Source organism: Staurois parvus, unplaced genomic scaffold (assembly GCF_062004578.1).
Source record: "Staurois parvus isolate SC_StPar_1 unplaced genomic scaffold, SC_StPar_1.0 ptg000064l, whole genome shotgun sequence".
NCBI lineage: Eukaryota > Metazoa > Chordata > Amphibia > Anura > Ranidae > Staurois > Staurois parvus.
The window spans coordinates 8,622,516-8,647,406 of NW_028317860.1; the positions used below are offsets into that span (position 1 = coordinate 8,622,516).

General features: G+C 43.6%; 1 protein-coding gene across 3 annotated transcripts in view; it reads right to left on the reverse strand.

Moving 5' to 3' along the window:
• Nucleotides 1-19,487, reverse strand: part of ENOX1 (ecto-NOX disulfide-thiol exchanger 1) — a 745,756-nt gene extending 726,269 nt beyond the window's left edge. Inside the window, exon 1 of one of the 3 annotated variants that reach the window (XM_089668837.1) lies at nt 19,217-19,487. The gene's annotated coding sequence lies outside the window, so the exon portion shown is untranslated. The remainder of the gene's footprint in view (nt 1-19,216) is intronic. The other 2 variants (XM_089668835.1, XM_089668838.1) reach the window with 2 other exon arrangements.
• Nucleotides 19,488-24,891: the final 5,404 nt, after the last annotated feature.

The window sequence follows — 24,891 nt, forward strand, 5'->3', positions numbered from 1 at the left end:
CAGACACAGCGGATCACCGATCCACGGAAAGCCGAAGATGTCGGCTCAGTCATGTGATCAGCTGTGTCCAATCACAGCTGATCACATATAAACAGGGAAATGCCGGTTATTGATATTTCTCTCCTCTCGAGCTGTCACACTGACAGCTCGTGAGGAGAGGAGAGCCGGTAATCGGCATTACTCAGAGGGGACATGTACACTGATCATCAGAGCACTGATGATCAATGTGCCCTGATGATCTGTGTAGCCCCAGCAGTGCCACCTGTCAGTGTCCATCAGTGCCAGCTGTCAGTGCTCATCAGTTCCACATGCCAGTGCCACATCAATGCCACATATCAGTGCCTACCAGTGTACATCAATGCTGCATACCAGTACCAATCTGAGCTGCCTTTCAGTGTCACCCATCAGTGCCAGTCAGTGCCACCTATCAATGCCAATCAGTGCTACCAATCAGTGCCGCTTGTCAGTGCCAGTCAGTGCCACCTAACAGTGCCAGTCAGTGCCGCCTATCAGTGCCATATATCAGTGCTGCCTTTCAGTGCTCATCAGTGAAGCCTGTCAATGCCCATCAGTGCAGCCTATCAGTGCCCATCACTGTAGCCTCATAAGCGCACATCAGTGAAGGAGAAAAATCACTTATTTACAAAATTTTATAACAAAAATTTCTGTGGTTTTTGGTTTGTTGGAAATTGGCCTGTGCAGGAAGGGGGTATAAGTGCCCTGTAGGCTTGTGGTTAATAAATATTAATAGTGTTGGATCTGAATACCCTCGGAGCTGGGGACAATGCAAGCTTTAATGGTTTCATCTTTGGTATTGGCATCAATAATATATACGTTTCTCATCTGCTCAAAAAAGAAGCGCACAGTTCTTAGCTGAATAGTAAAGCATTCAAGTTCGTCCATTAGCAGAAAGCATTGATTTTTTTTCCCAGCAACAGGTACAATCACAAGATAATATCAAGATAACACATAAAGACTGTTTTGGATTTATACTGCACAGCATAAGAGACGCCTGCCTTTAATTAATATGATCATACAGTGATTCTTCATGGGTAATAAATATATTTCATGCAAGCAGCACGCATCTCCCATCGTAGTTTCCAGGAAATGCTTGCTAAAAATATTCTGCTGGGTCCCAGTATAGAGTGGTTGCCGCACTATACTCCAAAACACAGAGGTTTAATTATCTAACCAGGTGTATTGAAATGATTCATTACAGCTGCCGCACAGAAATGACTGGAAGCTGGTTAGCAATGTGCTGGATCAAGTTCCTAGGCAGCCAAATATCCCGAATCAGACCTGACCATAGAAGCCAGATTGATGTCACCTGTACAAGCAGATTATAAATCACAATGCACAAGTGACAAATATTGTTTGACAGAAGAGAAATCCGTTGTGAGAAAAATACGGGGCTTGTCATTGCCAATTTTATTCTGAAAATAAAAGTCGCCCAGCTGTCATGCTGATCCTCCGTCTTCAGAGCTTTGAGCCAATGAGCTAAATTTTGTAAATATGTTGCTTGTCCATGTAAGTAAGGCTTGGTTCACACCAAAGGATTGTACTTTTTGTTTTGCAGTGCTTTTTGCACTGTGTTTTTGTGCTTATGCGTGTGCGTTTTTGCCGTGTTTTGTATTTCTTTTCTTTCGGTTGAAGTGGAATTTTTTTTTGTTGCTAGGCAGAATATAAAACGCAAAAAATATGCATTTCAGCACCTTTTCCACTGAACTCTATTTTAGCAAAAAAGCTGCTTTTTGCTTTTAAATAAAATCCCTGAACCTTTCTAAAAACGCAGCAGCTCAAAAAAGCATAGATGTGATCATGTCCCATAGGAAACCATGTTAAATGGACTGCCGTGCGTCTTTGCAAAAAGCGCAAAAAAACGCATTGCTGTGAACCAAGCCTAAGGCTCCAATCACACCTATGCAATTTGCTTTTTGTCCGTTTTGCAGTGCTTTTCGCCATTTGTTTTGCATTTTTCTGCACACAGTTTTGTCATGTTTTGTTCAGATTTTTTTTTTTTTTTTTTTAAAGTGGAATTTGTTTAATGCAGGGCAGAATAAGAATGCAAAAAAAACACACTACCATGCATTTCAGCAGATTCTCCATTGAACATATTCCATAGGAAACCATGTTAAATGGAAAGCACTGCATTTCTGCAAAAGGCACTAAAAAATGCATTGGTGCGAACCAAGCCTAAAGCTCCGTTCACACTTATGCAGTTCACTTTTTGTCCGTTTTGCAGTTCTTTTCGCCATTCGTTTTGAGTTTTTCTACGCGCATTTTTACCACGTTTTGCGTTTTGTTCAGCTTTTTCTTTTTTTTCCCAAAGTGGAATTTTTTTTTTTGTGCTGGGCAGAATAAAAATGCAAAATGCAGCACAAACGCACTACCATGCATTTCAGCAGATTCTCCATTGAACTCCATTGTAGCAAAAACGCTGCAGCTCAAAAAAAAGCATAGATGTGAACATATCCCATAGGAAACCATGTTAAATGGACTGCAGTGCGTTTCTGCAAAAAGCACTACAAAACGCTGATAAAGGCTGCCTATCTAATAAACAGCACAAAGGCTGACAACACTGCTGCTAATTGTCAGGCAGAGGGTAAGGCTGGCCATACATTATACAATTTTCTTGAGAACTCCACTTTAGATTTACCCTTGGTTCACATATCCGCTTTCCTGTGGTCCGCGTTTTGCGCGGGCACGAGAGCCCATTCATTTAAATGATTTGCCGTGTCCCAGGACACGCAGGGAGGAAGTCCCTGCACTTCTTCTGAAAACGCAGCCCGCTGGGGAACCTCGGTTCCCAATATGGTTGCGAATTCCAGTGTGGGCGGCGTGCCGTTAGAATTAATGGCACCCGCCCGTGGGTCTGCATTCCTTGGTGCCGGTGGTGCCACACAGATTGCACAGATTTTTGTGCAGATCCGCAGCGGCACTACCCGCACATATGTAAACCTAGCCTTACCAAAGACCATATAATATGAGGTCAAACCTAACAACACTTTCAATTGTATCCAATTAGGCAAGCCCTTGCACTACATAGTTGAAGGTAAATCTAATGGAAATTGGGCAGAAATTGGACTGAAAATTGTATAGTGTATGGCCAGTGTTTGTGATATCAGCCTACAACAGGAAGTGCCGTTATTGGATCTCCAGGTAAGAAACTCTGCAATAAATTCACAACATACAGTATTTGCTTAACTGGTTCCCGCTGGGCCTATGGCTGAATGGCGGCCGGCAAAAACCCTCACCGCTCCGGGTGGACACCATATGGTGTCCTTTCGGCATGTGCAGTTTGCATGCCCGCAGAGCCACGCAGCGGCGCGATCTGTCACTGGCCGTGTACCTCATACACGGCCGATGACAGATCTAAGTACCGGCCCTGTTGCCAGTATCATGTGACCTGCTGTGACCAATCACAGCAGGTCGCATGACAGCTGTATACAATGGATGGCTTCCTATCATGCCATTCATTGTATAGTGTGGCTAGCTGTGAATGGTCACAGCGATCACATGCACAAGCTGGGCCAATCACAGCCCAGCTGTGTCATGTGATTAGCTGTGGCCAAATCACAGTTAAGAAAAAAAAAAAATCCTGAATGAATCGATTTCATTCAGGTAAATCCTGGCTTATAGCAAAGTAATTCTTTGCTATAAGCAAATTGTGTCAAAAAAAAAAAATCTTAAAAAAGAGAAAAAAAAAATGTAATAAAAAATAATAATAATAAAAAAAATTATCAATTTTTTTTTCGTAGTGTCACCAGTCAGTGTCCCTGATCACCGCCATGCCAGTTATATGATGACGCTGTACTGCACTGGTGATATGTAAAAAAATAGTGAAAATATTTTTTTTTATTTCTTCATTTCCGAAAAAATGACAAAAAAATTACAACTTCAAAAAACTCGCCATGCCTCTTATGAAGTACGTTGGACTGTCTACTTTGCAAAAAGGGGTCATTTGGGGGATATCTGTACTGTTCTGACATTCTTGGACCTCAAGAAATTAGATTGGCCGTCAGTACTTCAGGATTGATCAATTTTCAGATATATCCCATAGTTTGTGAGCTCTATAACTTTCCTACAAACTAAATAATACATCCTAATTTGGGTTATTTTCACCAAAGACATGTAGCAGAATACATCTTGGCCTAAATTTATGAAGAACAATTATTTATTTGCAAACTTTTATAACAGAAACAAAGAAAACATGTTTATTTTTCAAAATGTTTGGTCTTTTTTTGATAATTAAGCAAAAAATAAAAACCCCGGCGGTGATTAAATACCACCAAAAGAAAGCTCTAGTTGTGTGAAGAAAATGATAAAATTTTAGTTTGGGTACAATGTTGTATGACTGCGCAATTATCATTCAAAATGTGATAGCGCTGAAACCTGAAAATTGGCCTGGGCAAGAAGGGGGTAATAGTGCCCGGTATTAAAGCGGTTAAAGTGGAACTAAACCCACTGATTTAACTGTTTCCCAAAGGAAAGCTCAAGTTGGAAATGTTTAATAAAAGGTTATTAAATGCTTTAAGCACAACACCTGTCAAAAATGAACTCTAAACAGTGCATTGAGACTCCCCAGTTTGGATTTCAAAACCTCTTCCTAAACTGCTTTCACATTGATCAGTTTTTCTTCCATTTTTGTGTTAAAAAGTGGGGGGAAAAAAAAAAAAAGAATGAACATTAAATCCTATGGAACTCTTCACACTGGTTAGCTGCGGGTCCATTGTGTTTTTCAAAGTCCTGTAAGCTGCATTTTTAAAATGAAAATGCATCAAAAATGCACAGGTGTCTTTTTTTTCACAGGCGTAAAACGCGGAAATATGGCAAAATAGCATATGCGTTTTTTACCATGTTTTGGCCACAGAGCAGTGTGAAATTAGCCTTTGCCACCCTGCAGTGTAATGGATCAAAAGTCACAGTTTTCTCTATGAACCTAGCCAATTCCCTGTCCTGAGGACAAGACATTTTCCCCTGCTTGTTAGCTCTCCCATCTCTGAAGTCTTTAAGAGGACCTGGTCACTGGAAGTGTCGCCTCCATCAGTGGGAAGTGTCTACATTGTGGACACCCCATGAAGGACCCCAGAAGCTAAACAGAAGAACAGAGAAGGATTGAGCAGATGGCCTCAGGTAAGTAAAATGTTTATTTGGGTAAGTTTTTTTTACTACCAACAGTTAGGGGTGTGTGGGAGGGTTATATAGTTAGTCTGGCTGAAAGCAGACAAAAATCCATCCAATTCAGCCATAAAAAAAAAAAAAAAAGTTGTAATCTTATACCCACAGTTGATCCAAAGGAAAGCAAAAATCCCAGCAAAGCATGATCCAATTTGCTCCTGCAGGGGAAAAAATTCCTTCCTGATTCCCCGAGAGGCAATCAGATATTCCCTGGATCAACTTTACCTATAAATGTTAGTAACCAGGGTGAGTTACCAATATCCTGGAGTTGGGTTTCAATCAAATACACCAGGGTTGGTTTCTGCAATGTTTTCATTTAGAGCCCATTCACACTCGTGCGACTTGTCATGCGACTTTGGAGTCCAAAGTCGCATGACAAATCGAACCCCAATGAGTACCATTGCAGCGACTTGAAAGTATTTCCTGCACTACTTTGGTCCGACTTTCATGCGACTTGAGGCCATAGGCAACAATGTAAAGCCCACAAAGTTGCATGAAATTTGCACCTGAACATTAAACATGCAACTTATTTGCGACTTTGTACAGCACAAACAATCACCCTTTGTCAAAGTCGCACCAAAAATCGCACTCATCCAAAGTTGCAGAAAAGTCACATCAAGTCACACTGTAAAGTTACAATAACAAAAAAAAAAAACATGCACGATTTTGAAGTGGCACAAGTGAGAATGGAGCCTTCCCTTCTGCCTACTAGCACATGCATAGTGTATGCTACATTCAAGGCATGTCTCTGGTGATAACAGTCACAATTGCCAGTGTGCTTATATCAGCTCTGGACCAAACATTAAAGACCTTGAATGGTTTCTGTGATAGCTGGTCAAATGTGCATGGAAACATCCTTGGCAGATATGAAGACATGAGAGTTTAATTCTGCTTTAAGAAAAATGTCTACAGTGAGGCATGATACCAAACGTACTGAATAATAGGTTTTGGGTTATATACACTAAAATGGTTGTGAACACTTACATATACTCAGTGAACACAGAGATGAAACAAATCCTTCTTCATAAGTTGTACCTGTCAGTCTGTGGGCACCTCTTCTCTACAGCCTCCTAAAGCACACATTTTAGACAGCCTCTATAAGACAGTGGGTGGAGATCTGATGTCACACAGTGCAGAGCACATAGTAGGGAGCTGAGGGTAACCTGAGACCTGAGTGAAAGAAGTGGACACACCCCCTCCGCACAAACTCATAGGAAAACATGCACAGCTGAGGGGGTCAATCACAGGCTACGTGCTGGAGTTCCCCTCACCTGTCCCCTTCCATCCCATGGAGCTGTCAGAAGTAATGGCAGATAGCAGAGCAGGCAGCAGACAGAAATCAGTGCTTCAGACTGAGGCTAGTACATACTAAAAAAGGATATGCTTTGTTCAGATTTCATATCAGTGGCTTACAACCACTTTAAGGACTTGTTCACACCATGTCTGCTGGCTATGTAGCTGCTCCAACTGCAGAACATGTATTGCTGTGCTCAGCAGTACATTCACCACATTGCGGTGACATGCAGTGACTTGTTGCATTTTTTACAAACACAACCGAATTATGATGTGAACAGGACACACAGAAGACAACTGTTTTCTATGTGCCTTTGCAATGATCTATGCGGGTCCACACAGGCTCAATGCAAAGGTATGTATGCATTTTCATGCAGTGCTCTATGAGCAGGGCCCTCCTATTCCTTCTGTACTGAACTGTATTGTAAATGCATTGTCCCCTTTATATTGTAAAAGTGCTGTGCAAACTGGTGGCGCTATATAAATCCTGTATAATAATAATAATGTACTGCTCAACACACCAATGCATGTTCTATAAGAGCTATAAACCACTAAAAATAACAAAGCAGTGGACAGACCTAGACGATGCTGGATGTCCTCCAGCCAGGAAATTAGGTGGCTCCATCTGAATTATTTAGGAAAACAAAATGGCAGTTAACTAGTGCAAAACCTGCCTAAAGATGGTTTGTAATTAATCCTATGCGGAATTATTGCATCTTCTAATGTACATGTGTGCAATTAAATCACAGTAAACAATTTCAGCACAGGTGAGGAGCCTGTAGAACTTTTAAAGACCGAAGGCTTGTGTTTTGGCCCCTGCCCTCCGCGCACTACCCACATTGTATTTGAACACCATTCTGGTCAGAGAATAGCATGAGTGAAATCCCCACGAGATCTGTATGGTGTATCCTTACCCAGCTTTTACCAGCTTCCACAGTGGCAGTACGAGTGCCAGGTTCTAAAGGAGAAGATTGTACATAAACTGCCTGTTCCTGAGCCCATGTACAGGCTGACGGGACTGGAAGAAGAACCTGCATGTGCTGACCCCCTAGAGAGCAATGTGGTCTACCAAGTAAGTGAAGGATGGAAAGAGCCATGTTTTAATGAGCTTAATAATAGCATGCAATGCCAAGCTGCCGTTTCTAAAGCGAGCAAAATCCTCTCTTGTATTAAAAGAGGTATAGACTCCAGAGAGAGAGATATCATATTACCCCTGTACAAATCATTAGTAAGACCTCATCTGGAATATGCAGTTCAGTTTTGTACACCAATTCACAAAAAGAACATTGGGGAACTGGAGAAAGTAGAAAGAAGGGCAACTAAACTGATAAGAGGCATGGAGGAGCTCAGCTATGAGGAAAGATTTAAGGAACTGAATTTATTCTTTCTCGAGAAGAGGAGATTAAGGGGAGATATGATCAACATGTATAAATACATCAGTGGTTCATATAGTGAACTCAGTGTAGAGCTATTCACCCTGAGGTCAACACAGAGGACAAGGGGGCACTCTACGTCTGGAGGAAAAGAAATTTAATCTCCAAAACACGGAAAGGTTTCTTCACAGTGAGAGCTGTGAAAATGTGGAATAGACTCCCTCAAAAGTTGGTTCTGGCCAGCTCAGTGGATTGCTTTAAAAAAGGCCTGGATTCTTTCTTGGATACACAGAATATAGCTGGATACTAACATTTATAGGTAAAGTTGATCCAGGGAATATCTGATTGCCTCTCGGGGGATCAGGAAGAATTTTTTTTCTATGCAGGAGCAAGTTGGATCGTGCTTTGCTGGGTTTTTTTTCCTTCCTCTAGATCATTTGTGGGTATAGGATTTTTATTTTTTTTTTAATGGTTGAATTGGATGGACTTTTGTCTTTTTTCAGCCAGACCAACTATGTAACTATGTTTTATGTGCTCCTGAGTAGGTGGGAATCGCAATCCACTGAAGCCTGTGTCTTTATGCGACTGTGATGATTCGGGCTCCGTGCTGTCATTTGAATCTCGATTTGAGAGTCGCAATCTGCTGAAAGAGGTTCAGGTAGTATGAGGCTGGGCAGCAACAGGTTAACAGTGACTGCTGAGTCCATGCATGGTCCGGCGGCCATTCATGTAAGTTCGGCCGCTTTTTTTTTTATGTATTCCACATGGAGTTTTGATATTTTTACTAAAATACTTCACTATGCACCTTTCTTTGGGCCCTTTGTGGTGAGCTTTTTCTATTAAGGTGTGTCCTGGTCACTTGTGATCGAATCCATCAAGAAGAAGGAGTGAAGGAGGCTGTCACCAATTGTAATACTACTGTAGGCTTGTTTTTACCAGAGTTCTGGTGAGTGCATAGAGGTGAAGGTCCCAGGAAAGAGGTGTCACTGCCGGATTGATGTCACTGGTTTATATGTTTAACAGTCATTAGACTTTGTTTCTTTTACGCAAAGCATTTATTTGACACCCTGCACGTTTCACTTTTTTTGGTGTTTATTGATATATGTAGAATGCCATATGGCCTTATGGTTTTTTTATTATGAATTACACTATTCACATGAATTTTGTAATTAGGAATTGTTATTTTCATTTTTAGTGGTTTATAGCACGACAGTTTTGTTATTGATTCTCTATTGGGCTGGTCCCCTTCTTAGTGCTAGCAGCTTTTTCATCTCCAAGCGCTCACTAAACCCTCCTTGTTTTGCATCTAAACAGCTACACAGCCAACATGGAACTGTAGTTTTAATGTAATTGTTGTGTGTAAACATACAAAACTGATGCGCTACTACTCAGGTAGGGGTGTCAAACTGGCGGCCCTCCAGCTGTTGCCAAACTACAAGTCTCATCATGCCTCTGCCTTCGGGAGTCATGCTTGTAACTGTCAATCTTGCAATGCCTCATAGGACTTGTAGTTTGGCAACAAGTGGAGGGCCACTAGTTTGACATATGTGCGCTAGGATGTGACTACAGAAATATAGAGGCTACCATTGTTAACATTCTTATAAAAATAATGGCTGCCTGGCTATTTTGCTGACCCACTGACTTTTCACTAACCTGGAAAAAGTACACAGATGAGGAAATTTTGAATCTACAAGGCAGTTTTGGGTTGATGTCTCTTGGGATTAAAACAAGAGGGTCTTAATGACAGCTGGGTAATTAGTATTTTCAAAAAGAAGATGGCAATGGCAGCTTGTATGTTTTTGTTTTTTTTCCATTAAAGAGTATGCAGTACTATAAGAGACAGAGGGCTGATCTTTTATTCAAAACTGTATAGTACTCAGGACCTTTGCGGCAAAGATGAAGGCCATTAACTGCTAATCCATATTAGAGAGCTATACTCCAGCCACAAAAAGGTTTTTTCTTTATGAAAGAGTTCCGTATTCATTTGAAGGAGAACTAGAGACAAAATATAAACTGGCACATGTACAAACTGTTGTACCTACCTCCTGCAGACGGTAATAATAGTTCATTCATTTTCCGCACATATATGCAGAATGCTTTTTTTTTTTTCCCACCTGCCTTGAATCTATGGATACAGTATGGTGCAGCTTCAATTCAGCACGAGTCTCAACTACTAATTATCTTCAGACATTTCATTTGTGCCAAGTTTAGATTTCCTACAGCAGCCAGGGGCTAGAATAGAGGAACTGAGCTCAGTGTATTGGGAGTTTGGGATGGAAGTGGGGTGGTTTGGGATGGAAGTAGACCATATAAGAGACACATTTAAAAGGCTAAGTGCACCTTTGTAACAAAATGCATTATACAGCCAAGGGGCCCCAGTATTGAAAAATACTAACAAGAGATCTGCGCCATCCTGCCTGTGATCACCATGTATATTGGGTGCACTCCCAGAATCACTGGACGAAACACTCTCACTCTTTCCAGTCTCACGCATACATAGTGCACCCCCTGCCATCGCAGTGCTGGAGCTCAGAGGTGTTACGATAGGGAAAAAAAGCGCAATATGGATGTTTGTGACTCGAAAGAGGGAAAACTCTTGTTCCAGTGATACTAAGAGCGCCCCCAACGTACGGGATGTCCCAGGTCACAGACAGGACGGCACAGATCTCTCCCATTAATAGTTATTCAGCCAGGTTTTGGTTAAACTTCAATGGACCTACAGGTTACCTTAAATTAACCTCCACATTTTCCTTTCAATATTTTTTAATTTTTTTTAACAAGGTCAGTAACAGAACAATACATAAGTGCAAAGGTTGTGATTTTCCTGTTTGATAAACTCCACATTGTAAAGCTACACAGTGTTTTAAAAAGTACTTGAATGTTTAGTGCATTTTATTACAAACTTAGCCTTTAAAGTTGAATGGCAATTTTCACATAGTTACATTGGTCCAAGTATGTATGTGCCATACTGGTGGGATCCTTCTACAAGCTGGAAATCACTGAAGCAGACATCGCTACTACAGTGGTCCCTTCTAGCTTCTGGGTCATGTGCTGAGCAGCTGTCCAGATGCTTACTGAACACGGAAGGCCCGTTCAGCATGGGTGCCATTCAGAGAACATTTTCAACTATTTTTTTGCATCTTTGCAATGAAGGCAAAGCGTTCTCTGATTGGACAAGGTCAAGCTGGATCAATGTAAATATTACCATATCTACAATTCATCCTTAAGTAATAAACTATGAGGGCATCTGATTGGCCTATACTGCATTTCATATTTTGGTTTGCCTAGTATACATTTAGAAGCCTTCTCGTAGCTCAAGTGTTTCTGTGTATGCTATGGACCACTCCATTGCAGAGTCTTCCATTACAGACTATGTAGAGTGATCAAAATTCAGTCAGAGTAATCGGTATAGCAGCTGGGAAATGGAACTAGTGGAGATCCATACACTAATCCACTAGTGGTCATTTTTCTTCTCCACTGAAGTTCTCAGTTAATGAGATCAATGAAGGTTTCATAAAAAACAAAAACAGCATTGATTAATCCTGAATTGAGTGTTTGTGTATGTAAACAGATTACCTATATATAGGATTTCTTTATTGTAACCTGTGCTGGAACAGGGTATGAGGAATTGGATCTGACTTTTCAAGCCAAAGAAATATTATAGTTCATGCATGCTATACTTTTCCACTGAGGTGATGCATGCACATTTAGTTGCATATGAATGCCTTTCATCACATGTTGACTTGAAAAAGACATTCAGTAGTATACTCCCATTGCACACGTTCCTGTGAATGGCTAATAAGTGGGAGCTGTAGTGACCGCTGGCTGGGAACCACAACAACCTAATATTTCCGAAAACCAAGTGGATGTAATAATATATATATATATATATATATATATATATATATGCAAAGTCAGTTCGCAATAAGCTGTATAAGATATTTTTAAACCGTTTTTTTCATAGTGAGTGTGTGAAAAAAATACTCCAAAAATTATATTTCCCCTGTATCTTTATTTTATTTCCATCTGGAAAATTCCATTGTCGGTTTGCCTCAACTGATATTTCATTGAGCCTCACGATTAATGCCGAACAGAAGCTAGTGTTTTTTAGGGAATCATAACCTGTACGATTATCTTTGAGCAGTCAGTTTTAGTGAAAAGAAAAATAAAATAGCAATAAATAGCAGTTTTTTCATAATCTATGTTTTTTTTGAAATGACAAAATTCACTCTGCTTTACTAAGAACATACATAATAAATAAGGAAAGTATGTTTGTGCAAATTGTGAGCATATATAAGCTCTAAAACAGTAAAAGAAAATCACTCAAAGTGTTTAATTTCATTTTCTAATCTGATAGAAGTGCTCATGTTTCCTATGCAGTGTATGCTGCTCCATGGAGCTTACCAAAGGTCAAGCGGCCCATTAGGGCTGCCATCAGAGAAGGTATCAAATCCTGTTGAGGACACTGTATTGGTCCACCGATACTGGTGACGTGACGTTAAGTGGATCTTGATACCAGATATGAGTGTGCATCTGAAACAAATATCAAAGTCAAGATGAGGAGGGAACCAATAAAGGACATTCTTGGCAGCCTCACTATTGAGTGAATATGCAGAAGAGAGAACAACGTAACACCAGGACATCATATACCAAGGCATCACCCACTGATATGGGGGGGTAGTTCTTCTCCATTGGAGCTCTATGTAGCCTATGTTCACCATCTACAGTACACTAGAAACATTACATGTGATTACGACTAGCAACAGATACACTTATTTCCCCTTTTTTCTTTAACTGTTGTACAGGTGTACCATTCTAAGAAATTATTTTCCTATATGCACAATGGAACAATGGATGACAGAATTATGTATGCGTTGTATTTATCCAATTATATGTGGACAGAGTAGAATAATCTATAGCACAAATCAGAATATTCCTGTCCCTGCAAAATCAAATGAATTTTTCAATTCCTAGGATTCAAAGGGATAGTAATGTCTACTTGCATTTTGGATAGTAGTGTTTAGGTAAACTAGATTAATGCCACCTTTAAGATGGGTCCACAACCTTCTCTATGTCTCCATATTATTATTTCTAATACTGGCTATGTCAGCCTTTCTTAGCCTTTTTAGCCCACTGGAACCCTTGAAATAATTTTCAGGTCTTAGGGAACCCTTGCTAAAGCCAATAAATTGGCGTCCAGTGGAAAGAATGTCCCCTTACAGTTGTTCAGAATCACGGGTTGCAGGAAAGAAAATCACTTGATTCCCCCACCAGTGTTGATGAGGGAATCTCTCCTGTGGAGCTATTGTGTTTTCTCGTAGGGGAAGGGGGTGCAGGGAGCCATCCATCCTGGGAGAACACACTGATTATTGCTAGCGGCTATAGCCGCTGGCAATAATCGCATGCTAGAAATCCAACATGCTGGCTAGGTACAATTAGCCTGCAGATACATGGATCGAATCTTGGCTGGTCAGTGCTGAACCAGCCAAGATTCAAACCATCTATGGCCAGCTTTAAGTAGGGTATACATTTTATAGGTTTTTTTTTTGTTTAATCAGGGGGTTGAACAGAAAAAAAACAAACAGAGATCCCCACATCAATATCCTTTGTGTTGATTTGGGGATCTCTCCTGCTTTTCTATTGTATTCTGATTGGGGATCCCCCAGCCATTGGCTACAATCACTGATCGAATGCTGGTTTTAGAGCATGACCGTTGGACAGAAGCTGGTCATTAGACCTGTTCCTGCTGAACTGCAGATTTTCGGTCTGTGTATACCCTACTTTACAAACAACCAAAAGGACCATTGGAGTCATGCAGCTGGTTCTGCCAAGCGGTATAGGTTCAAGAAGTATGAATGCATTATTAAATAGGAGGTCAATGAGCCACAGACCAACCTCTAGGGACTTCTGGAGGAACCCTGGTTGAGAAAGTCTGGTGTATATTCTTACCAAGAGTTCAACTGGAAAACAAGATCAGTGACTCATGATCAGTAACAAGGAAAAAAAACTTTCCTTAATGCAGCTAGATTCTTGTTTTAATTCTCCAAGATAGTTCTAGATATTACTGGTAAAGCAGGAATAGTTCTTTGCTAGCTCTGAGGAAGGGGGTTCAGCTCCCGAAACGTGTCAGCTTATCCGCATCATTAGACACAGATATATTGTGACTGTCTTTGTGGACCACTTATACTGCTTTTAATCATGTTGGTTTGTGAGTATATATCCTCTTTTTATTCAATAAACACGTATTCTACCACGGTAATGCACGATGAGAGTGCGCCCTTGTCTGTTCTTTTCCACAAGTGGTCAGATTTCCTGATCTTAGAAGGGCAGCACCTCTTCGGTTGGCATTTTGGCATCTCCTTGGTTGTATGAAGACTGGAGCGCTGGTTTAGTTCGTTTATCTTTAGGAATGGTTCTCTATTAAGTTACTATATCCATGAGGCTACACATTTTGTTTTAAGTTCCCAAAACAGCAAATTGATAACCGAGCATCCAGAAAATCCTTTCCTAAAATGAAATGTTTGAGGTGACAACTATCTATACTAACACCAGGGGCAAGATTAATCATCACATAAGTAAAACTTCAAATATATCACAATATTGAAATAAAGTGGTCTGATCATTCCTTACATATAAATACAAAGTGATAGAATGAAGCAGAAAAAGTGCTTTACACATGTGCATGACAGGGAAGATCAAAGCAACAATATTACCATCAAAATATACATCAAACGCTACCAATCTAAATACAAGCATAACTTTGTAGATTCCAAATATAAAAAAATAGAATAAATTAAAATACAAAATATGCTACCAATCAAAATAAAGGAAAAAACTTGCAGATTCCAAATACAAACATAATATACAGTATATAGAATAGAAAATACAAAATATGCTACCAATCTAAATACAGGCGTAATTGACTATCACAAAATGTTTTTTTCTTTAGCAAAAGGTCCACCAAACAAGCTTCATTACATAAAATATGTATGCAGCCTCACATGACATGTATTATCTTATCTTGATGGCTTTATATTTTGCATCTCATAAATTGATTATTCCATAGGCTCTCAGCTAGGCTTAGATTTCCCCAACAATGATGAGAGATTTCTGCCCATCCTCAGATGAGCTCCACAAAGCTTGATCCTCACATGATAATGATCATTGTGCACACAGAGAGAGTGAAGGAATTGGATTTGCTTGCAGAGACATTTTCCAATGTGTTGAAATATCTCCACATGCAATAATGAGCACTTCTGACTGCCAGAGGTGCTTGCTATTAGGGCATATTCCAACTTTTGATAACAATTTATATAGGCACCCATATTAAAAAAGAAAACAAAATGTGCATTTATTGATTTTCATGCATTGGAACACCAACGGTAAATGCAATCTTCAACTATTGGGCTGAAAGAAGTAATCAATGGACTAGAAGTGTGGTGATATCACCATGCTTGTGCTCCATCGATATCCACGGTGGTGGATGAGACTTGTAGTCTTCCATTTATAGATACAAGCGAATGGATGGAGCCCACACAGCTGCCATGAATTAAAAAAGAAAAAGAAGAACCCTATGCAGGGGGGGGAGGATTTGAAGGTGGAGAGCCGTGGAACGTGACCATGTTTCATGGTGGGTACGTGTGTAGAAAAATGGCTTAGAAAGGTAGACTAAGCCTTTAAGTAGAGGTGAAATGGAGCAGTGGTCACAAGAAATACAGTTTTATTGTTTCATCTATGGCTAAGATTAATACCAGGAAAGAAAATGGCTTGATTCCCCCATCAACACAGCCAGCGTTGATGGGGGAATCCCTCCCGTGGAACCATTGTTGTCTACGTCATGGGGGGGGGGGGTGGTAGAGCCATCACTGCTGGGAGAACACAGTAATTACTGCTAGCGGCTATTATAGCCGCCAGCAATAATCGCATGTCAAATCCGACAGGCTGGTTGTACCCAAGCTGATCAATTGATCTACTTGGGTACAATCAATCTGCCCTTACATGGTTCGTATCCTAGCTGGTTCCTGCTGAACTGGACGAGATTCAAACCGTCTATGGCTGGTTTAACACTGCACACTGAAAAAGCATGATATTTAATATAGACTGGCTTAGTCCAACTCATCACTTTTATTCCCCAAATTTTACTCATTTTTTCTTTTTAAAGCAATATTACCTAGGTTTTGTTGTATGAATGTGTCTATGTACTCTCTAGCTACACACGTTTCTTTGAGCATTTCATCATCCATTATTCATATATTGCAATTTCATTGCAAAGCACGGTTTTTTAATCCTAATCTTAAAGTCTGTACCACTTTTTCAGCAAGATAGTTGAAAAAAAAGCACGGAGGCTTTGTACACACTGATTGATAGCAAATGCATTTGTAAAAGAGGGAACAAGTGTACAGAGACATGCTAACCTTATTAAAGTGGGAAAATGAATAGAGAACAATGCTGAGAGGCACTCGCTGGTAATTAGGTGGCATTCAACATGCAGCATTAAGGAGGATATGCATATTTTATAATGTATAAGGAGAGGCAACAGCTTTTCAACAAGGCAATGACTAAGTCACCATCTGATTGTTATAGTAACACATAAATCTGACCTGTATTGTATGATATATTCCACAGTTTGAGCGAATCGTTAAACACAAGCCAGATAACAGCACGACCCATCAAATAAACTCATCTACGATGACAGCAATAGAATGTCATGCAAACAGTTAAAGGGCATCTACACCCAGGAACACAAACTGAGAGGATTGCAGATTACCACTCCTCGGATACGGTGGCTGTAATCACTTTTTTTCTTTTTTTTAACTTGGTCACCCTGCCATTAACATACTTCCTATCTTAGGGTGACAACCGTCCGGAGCAGTGCTGTCATCCCAGGACAGGGAGAGTGTTACCACATTGTGTTAGGACTACATACCACCTCCCTCTCTTCCCCATAGCAGGGGGGAATCTTCTGTAGTCCCCAAGGAACAATGCTAACTGATTACGTCCTGTGGAAGTTATCCCTTCACAAGATTTCTGGCTGGGTGAACAGCTATTTTTTGGCACTTGTCAAACAGATATAATAAAAACACTTTCAATGGTATATTTAACAGACCAAAAGGGAATAACTAAGGGACATTTACCCCAGGTTCACACCTAAGTATTTTCTGCAGCGTTTTGCAGAAATGCAGTACAGTCCATTTAACATGATTTCCTATGGGACACGTTTACATCTCTGCGTTTTCACCCAGTGCCTTTTTTTGGAAAGGGTCAGAGACTTTTTTGAAGTTGTGTTTTTTGGTTCTATAGAACTCAATTTTTTTTACTGCTGTGGTTAAGGAGAATTCTGCTGTTCAGGAGCTGATTAGGCTAGATTAGTGATCTCTTTTATAGGGACTTATGAAAAGGTGAATAGAGGGGGTCTGTAGCATGGTTCACCATAGAGACACTTTCAATGGCATATTTAGCAGACCAAAAGGGAATAACTAAGGGACATTTACCCCAGGTTTACACCTAAGTGTTTTCTACAGCGTTTTGCAGAAATGCAGTACAGTCCATTTAACATGATTTCCTATGGGACACGAATACATCTCCACGTTTTCACCCAGTGCATTTTTTTGACGTTGCGTTTTTTTGGTTCTATAGACTTCAATGGAAACGCTGCAGAAAAGCATATAGTATGTTTTTGTTGCGTTTTGCATTTTAAATCTGCCTAGCAACATGAAAGATTAAATTTTTTTTTAAAAAAACCCACAAAAAACGCATAAAAAACTTGTTATAAACGCAGGTGCAAAAAGGCAAAATGCAACACAAAACACGATGCAGAAAAAGTTTAAATGCAACCTGCATAGGTGTGAACCTAACCTTAGGGCTTGTTCACACCAGACGCTTTCAGGTGCGTTTTATAAATGCGTAGTAATTCAATGTTTTCCATCACTGTGTTCAGTTCCAGTGCTTTCATAACAAGTACAACAGCATGCATTTTTTTTTTTGCACCAGAACGCACATAAAGAAGTGAAAACAAAATACACATTATAAATGCATTTATGGGTGGCATGTGGAAACGCACACAGAGCGGGGAGATTGTGGCGTGCACTAGCCATTACTGTTCCAATTTCCATACAGCCTACTTTATTTGATGGAAGTCTTCCCTTTACAGATCAAGTAACTTTTTTTTACTGCTGTGGTTAAGGAGAATCCTGGTGTTCAGGAGCTGATTGGGTTAGATTAGTGATCTCTTCTATTGGGGACTTATTGAAAGGTGAACAGAGGGGGTCTGTAACATGGTTCACCATAGACACAGGCAGGATTGATCAACACAGATAAGAAAGTCTCACTGACACCCAGTGACACCAAGCCAATCAGCCATTGCCTTTTCCAGCTCTGGCAGGGTGAAGGATGCAGGGTGGCAGAGCTGTGATGTGACCAGTGTCCAGCTGTCATCCCATAATAGAGCCATACCTCTTGTCACCTCCTTACAATGGAACTCAGCATGCCGATCATCAGGCATCCCAACCCATACACTATGTACACAGAAAAGTCATACAAAAAGATGACAGGACACACCACTAGTCCCAGCTGTCATCTGCACAGAACAAAAGAAACTTGGCTACTCTGTATACAGAACACAGGACATCCCAATGGAAGCCTGCCTATGTGTGTCCTTATCACATCTCCCTGTGTGAGTGGGGTGTATGAACACAGGGATCCCTCCATGTCCAGTGGGTGCTCCCCTGTAGTAGGTGGGATGGGTGCTTCCCCTATAGTGGGTGGGATGGGTGCTCCCCTGTAGTGGGTGGGATGGGTGCTCCCCTGTAGAGGGTGGGATGGGTGCTCCCCTGTAGAGGGTGGGATGGGTGCTCCCCGTAGAGGGTGGGATGGGTGCCCCCCGTAGTGGGTGGGATGGGTGCCCCCCGTAGTGGGTGGGATGGGTGCCCCCCGTAGTGGGTGGGATGGGTGCTCCCCCGTAGAGGGTGGGATGGGTGCTCCCCTGTAGAGGGTGGGATGGGTGATCCTCTGTAGTGGGTGGGATGGGTGCTCCCCTGTAGTGGGTGGGATGGGTGCCCCCCTGTAGATGTGATGGGTGCCCCCTTGTAGTAGGTGGGATGGGTGCTCCCTGTAGTGGGTGGGATGGGTGCCCCCTTGTAGTAGGTGGGATGGGTGCTCCCTGTGTGCCCACACGTGCTGGACTCAGCTGACAAGTAGCAGAGTGTCCGCAGACAGTACAGAGGACACGGCGGGTGGGCAGCACGGTAAACTTTGTCCGTGCCCGGAGCAGGGGAGCAGGCTGCCATCTGACACGGGCTTGTTGCATGGCACAGGGGAGGCTGGAGCTGGGAGAAGACGGGGAGGTCCGGGGGATGCTGCCGCTGTCCTCCTACCTTTGTGCCGGTCCGGTGCCCCCTCCTCCTCCTCTCCGAGCGCCGTGAATGCTGCAGACTGACGCCCCGTGGCGGAGATCCGGGAAGACAGCGATGTGCCGGCTGAGGGGAGACCGATCAAGAGCCACTCATAAACAATGCCAGCCAGGGGAGGAGGAGAAATGCCTGCCGCCCATAGAAAACGTAGAGCGACAGGAGAAAAGCCTGGGCTGGACTTCGCAGGCAGCCGCCTATCACCGATCCTGCGGGCTGGGGAGCAGAGCTACACAGGGAGCACACATCATCATCATCCGAGGAGAGGAGAACTCCACACAGGGAGCACACATCATCATCCGAGGAGAGGAGAACTCCACACTGGGAGCACACATCATCATCATCCGAGGAGAGGAGAACTCCACACAGGGAGCACACATCATCATCATCCGAGGAGAGGAGAGGAGAACTCCACACAGGGAGCACACATCATCATCATCCGAGGAGAGGAGAACTCCACACAGGGAGCACACATCATCATCATCATTGGAGGAGAGGAGAACTCCACACAGGGAGCACACATCATCATCATCATTGGAGGAGAGGAGAACTCCACACTGGGAGCACACATCATCATCATCCGAGGAGAGGAGAACTCCACACAGGGAGCACACATCATCATCATCATCCGAGGAGAGGAGAACTCCACACAGGGAGCACACATCATCATCATCATCCGAGGAGAGGAGAACTCCACACTGGGAGCACACATCATCATCATCAGAGGAGAGGAGAACTCCACACAGGGAGCACGCATCATCATCATTATCCGAGGAGAGGAGAACTCCACAAAGGGAGCACACATCATCATCATCCGAGGAGAAAACTCCACACAGGGATCACACATCATCATCATCATCATCCGAGGAGAGGAGAACTCCACATTGGGAGCACACATCATCATCCGAGGAGAGGAGAACTCCACACTGGGAGCACACATCATCATCATCATCCGAGGAGAGGAGAACTCCACACTGGGAGCACACATCATCATCATCCGAGGAGAGGAGAACTCCACACTGGGAGCACCCATCATCATCATCATCCGAGGAGAGGAGAACTTCACACAGGGAGCACACATCATCATCATCATCCGAGGAGAGGAGAACTCCACACAGGGAGCACACATCATCATCATCCGAGGAGAGGAGAACTCCACACTGGGAGCGCACATCATCAGAGGAGAGGAGAACTCCACACAGGGAGCACACATCATCATCATCCGAGGAGAGGAGAACTCCACACTGGGAGCACACATCATCATCAGAGGAGAAGAGGAGAACTCCACACAGGGAGCACACATCATCATCATCATCCGAGGAGAGGAGAACTCCACACTGGGAGCACACATCATCATCATCATCCGAGGAGAGGAGAACTTCACACAGGGAGCACACATCATCATCATCATCCGAGGAGAGGAGAACTCCACACAGGGAGCACACATCATCATCATCATCCTAGGAGAGAACTCCACACTGGGAGCACACATCATCATCAGAGGAGAGGAGAACTCCACACAGGGAGCACACATCATCATCATCATCCGAGGAGAGGAGAACTCCACACTGGGAGCACACATCATCATCAGAGGAGGAGAGGAGAACTCCACACAGGGAGCACACATCATCATCATCATCCGAGGAGAGGAGAACTCCACACTGGGAGCACACATCATCATCATCCGAGGAGAGGAGAACTCCTCACTGGGAGCACACATCATCATCATTCGAGGAGAGGAGAACTCCACACAGGGAGCACACATCATCATCATCATCCGAGGAGAGGAGAACTCCACACAGGGAGCACACATCATCATCATCATCCGAGGAGAGGAGAACTCCACACAGGGAGCACACATCATCATCATCATGCGAGGAGAGGAGAGCTCCACACAGGGAGCACACATGATGAGCACACATCATCAACAGAGGAGAGGAGAACTCCACACAGGGAGCACACATCATCATCATCATTGGAGGAGAGGAGAACTCCACACAGGGAGCACACATCATCATCATCATTATCCGAGGACAGGAGAAGAGAGCTCCACACAGGGAGCACACATCATCATCGGAGGAGAGAACTTCACACAAGGAGCACACATCATAATCAGAGAAGAGGAGAGGAGAACTCCACACAAGGAGCACACATCATCACCAGAGCAGGAGGAGAGGAGAACTCCACACAGGGAACACACATTATCATCATCATCATTGGAGGAGAGGAGAACTCCACACAGGGAACACACATTATCATCATCATCATTGGAGGAGAGGAGAACTGCACACAGGGAACACACATTATCAACATCATCATCATCATCGGAGGAGAGGAGAACTCCACACAGGGAGCACACATCATCATCATTGGAGGAGAGGAGAACTCCACACAGGGAACACACATTATCATCATCGGAAGAGAGGAGAACTCCACACAGGGAGCACACATCATCATCACCATTGGAGGAGAGGAGAACTCCACACAGGGAGCACGCATCATCATCGGAGGAGAGGACAACTCCACACAGGGAACACACATTATCATCATCATTGGAGGAGAGGAGAACTCCACACGGAACACACATCATCGGAGGAGAGGAGAACTCCACACAGGGAACACACATTATCATCATCATCATTGGAGGAGAGGAGAACTGCACACAGGGAACACACATTATCAACATCATCATCATCATCGGAGGAGAGGAGAACTCCACACAGGGAGCACACATCATCATCATTGGAGGAGAGGAGAACTCCACACAGGGAACACACATTATCATCATCGGAAGAGAGGAGAACTCCACACAGGGAGCACACATCATCATCACCATTGGAGGAGAGGAGAACTCCACACAGGGAGCACGCATCATCATCGGAGGAGAGGACAACTCCACACAGGGAACACACATTATCATCATCATTGGAGGAGAGGAGAACTCCACACGGAACACACATCATCGGAGGAGAGGAGAACTCCACACAGGGAGCACACATCATCATCACCATTGGAGGAGAGGAGAACTCCACACAGGGAGCACACATCATCATCGGAGGAGAGGAGAGGACAACTCCACACAGGGAGCATACATCTTCATCATCATCGGAGGAGAGGAGAATTCCACATAGGGAGCATACATCATCATCATCATTGGAGGAGAGGAGAACTTCACACAGGGAACACACATCATCATCATCAGAGGAGAGGAGAACTCCACACAGGGAGCACACATCATCATCATTGGAGGAGAGGAGAACTCCACACAGGGAGCACACATCATCATCATTGGAGGAGAGGAGAACTCCACACAGGGAGCACACATCGTCATCATCATTGGAGGAGAGGAGAACTCCACACAGGGAGCACACATCGTCATCATCATTGGAGGAGAGGAGAACTCCACACAGGGAGCACACATCGTCATCATCAGTGGAGGAGAGGAGAACTCCACACAGGGAGCACACATCATCATCATCATGCGAGGAGAGGAGAACTCCACACAGGGAGCACACATGATGAGCACACATCATCATCAGAGGAGAGGAGAACTCCACACAGGGAGCACACATCATCATCATCATTATCCGAGGACAGGAGAGGAGAGCTCCACACAGGGAGCACACATCATCATCGGAGGAGAGAACTTCACACAAGGAGCACACATCATAATCAGAGAAGAGGAGAGGAGAACTCCACACAGGGAGCACACATCATCACCAGAGCAGGAGGAGAGAACTCCACACAGGGAACACACATTATCATCATCATGCGAGGAGAGGAGAACTCCACACAGGGAGTACACATGATGAGCACACATCATCATCAGAGGAGGGGAGAACTCCACACAGGGAGCACACATCATCATCATCATTATCCGAGGACAGGAGAGGAGAGCTCCACACAGGGAGCACACATCATCATCAGAGGAGAGGAGAACTCCACACAGGGAGCACACATCATCATCATTATCCAAGGACAGGAGAGGAGAGCTCCACACAGGGAGCACACATCATCATCGGAGGAGAGAACTTCACACAAGGAGCACACATCATAATCAGAGAAGAGGAGAGGAGAACTCCACACAGGGAGCACACATTATCATCATCATCATCATCATCATCATTGGAGGAGAGGAGAACTCCACACAGGGAACACACATTATCATCATCATCATCATCATCATCATTGGAGGAGAGGAGAACTGCACACGGAACACACATTATCAACATCATCATCATCATCGGAGGAGAGGAGAACTCCACACAGGGAGCACACATCATCATCATTGGAGGAGAGGAGAACTCCACACAGGGAGCACGCATCATCATCGGAGGAGAGGAGAGGACAACTCCACACAGGGAACACACATTATCATCATCATTGGAGGAGAGGAGAACTCCACATAGGGAGCACACATCATCATCATTGGAGGAGAGGAGAACTCCACACGGAACACACATCATCATCGGAGGAGAGGAGAACTCCACACAGGGAGCACACATCATCATCACCATTGGAGGAGAGGAGAACTCCACACAGGGAGCACACATCATCATCGGAGGAGAGGAGAGGACAACTCCACACAGGGAGCATACATCTTCATCATCATCGGAGGAGAGGAGAATTCCACATAGGGAGCATACATCATCATCATCATTGGAGGAGAGGAGAACTTCACACAGGGAACACACATTATCATCATCGGAGGAGAGGAGAGGAGAACTCCACACAGGGAGCACACATCATCATCAGAGGAGAGGAGAGCTCCACACAGGGAGCACACATCATCATCATCGGAGGAGAGGAGAACTCCACACAGGGAGCACACATCATCATCATCGGAGGAGAGGAGAACTCCACACAGGGAGCACACATCGTCATCATCATTGGAGGAGAGGAGAACTCCACACAGGGAGCACACATCGTCATCATCATTGGAGGAGAGGAGAACTCCACACAGGGAGCACACATCGTCATCATCAGTGGAGGAGAGGAGAACTCCACACAGGGAGCACACATCATCATCATCGGAGGAGAGGAGAACTCCACACAGGGAGCACACATCATCATCATCATTGGAGGAGAGGAGAACTCCACACAGGGAGCACACATCATCATCATCCGAGGAGAGGAGAACTCCACACTGGGAGCACACATCATCATCAGAGGAGGAGAGGAGAACTCCACACAGGGAGCACACATCATCATCATCATCCGAGGAGAGGAGAACTCCACACTGGGAGCACACATCATCATCATCATCCGAGGAGAGGAGAACTTCACACAGGGAGCACACATCATCATCATCATCCGAGGAGAGGAGAACTCCACACAGGGAGCACACATCATCATCATCATCCTAGGAGAGGAGAACTCCACACTGGGAGCACACATCATCATCAGAGGAGAGGAGAACTCCACACAGGGAGCACACATCATCATCATCATCCGAGGAGAGGAGAACTCCACACTGGGAGCACACATCATCATCAGAGGAGGAGAGGAGAACTCCACACAGGGAGCACACATCATCATCATCATCCGAGGAGAGGAGAACTCCACACTGGGAGCACACATCATCATCATCCGAGGAGAGGAGAACTCCTCACTGGGAGCACACATCATCATCATTCGAGGAG